This window comes from Mustela lutreola, chromosome 7, assembly GCF_030435805.1.
Source record: "Mustela lutreola isolate mMusLut2 chromosome 7, mMusLut2.pri, whole genome shotgun sequence".
In the NCBI taxonomy this organism is placed as follows: domain Eukaryota; kingdom Metazoa; phylum Chordata; class Mammalia; order Carnivora; family Mustelidae; genus Mustela; species Mustela lutreola.
In genome coordinates this window covers 32,040,341-32,041,653 of record NC_081296.1, presented here as the reverse complement: position 1 = coordinate 32,041,653, position 1,313 = coordinate 32,040,341, and the positions used below count along the sequence as shown (strand labels likewise).

The 1,313-nt window shown below is 31.0% G+C and overlaps 1 non-coding gene across 1 annotated transcript; it reads right to left on the bottom strand.

The window, feature by feature from the left end:
• Window positions 1–406: 406 nt before the first annotated feature.
• On the bottom strand, window positions 407–513 carry LOC131837397 (U6 spliceosomal RNA). The gene has a single exon (XR_009356010.1). It is a non-coding gene; the product is annotated as a U6 spliceosomal RNA (small nuclear RNA).
• Window positions 514–1,313: the final 800 nt, after the last annotated feature.

Sequence of the window (1,313 nt, the reverse complement as noted above, 5' to 3'; positions counted from 1 at the left end):
AAGCAGGTAAGAACATCACAGTGTCAGCCCATGCTGGGACTTTAATAGACGTTTGAATTATTTCATTAATGGAACAATAAGTTGATTCTTGGGTATTCAAAGCAGATTTTTAAGTGCTTTGCCCAAACAGAGACAAGTCAGTCTTGATTGTTAAGAAAACCAAAAGCTCAAGTTTGACTAGAAGAGGAAGAAAAATTCCAGGGAAAGATGGCACTTGATTTGGACTCTGAAAGAGTATTTGACAGAAAATATCAGAAAAAGCAAAAGAACAAGGGTAGACAGAACAAAGGAACAAGGGTAGAAGGTACGGGGTGTGCTATGTAAAAAATGCTCCATCCACAGAAAGCATACTCTGTATTTTTAATTCATCATTTATTTCTTTTATTTTCATTTCATTCATTCATTCTTAAATATGGAACACTTCATGAATTTGTGTGTCATTGTTGTGTAGGGGCAATGCTAATCTTCTTCATATCATTCCAATTTTAGTATATGTGCTGCCAAATAGAGCACTCACCTTATTTAAATTAGAACTCCCATAGTAGTCATCTGAAGGCTACATATAAACTATGACCATGTTTTAATTAGCCAGTACTGTTTTAAAATAAATTAGAGAAAACAATTAAAAACCAGGATTCACAGACCTGGGGATAAAAATATATGTATATAAAAAAAAAAAAAAAAAAAAACCAGGTTTCACATAAATAAATAAGTAAGCAAAGAAATGAGTGAGAAAATACTCGAGATCTTTGGCTTTTCTTAAAAGAGAAAAAAATTGAAAGCAGATTTAACAATTCATTTCTGTCCTTTTGCCCTACCCCACTCCACTTATTTTGGGAATGGGCTTCTTAGAACAATGTAGTCTATTTATTTTTACATTTAGCCTGACTCCTTCACTTACATTACTTGGCAATTGAAGCAATTGAGGTTTTTAAAAAGACTTACAATTTTCTATTCTGATTTCATTTTTCTCTGTATTACTTGTTATATCTATTTTATTTTGTTTTTACTAGTTGTCCTAGAGTTTAAAATAGATACCTTTAAAGTATTACATAGTCTACCTTTAATTAACATTATGCCATTTCATGTATGGTATATGAATCTTATAATATACTTCTTTTTTTTTCTGTTGTTTTTGCTGTTGTCACACGTTACTTCCACATAGGTTGTGACTCAGTTGTCTTTTTCATTAACAATGAATTATCTTTTTTAATTGTAGTAAGGTATGCCTAATATAAAATTACGCTTAACCTTGTTTAAGCGTATAATTCTGACACTAAAAGATTTGACTGTTCTAGGTATCTCATATCAGT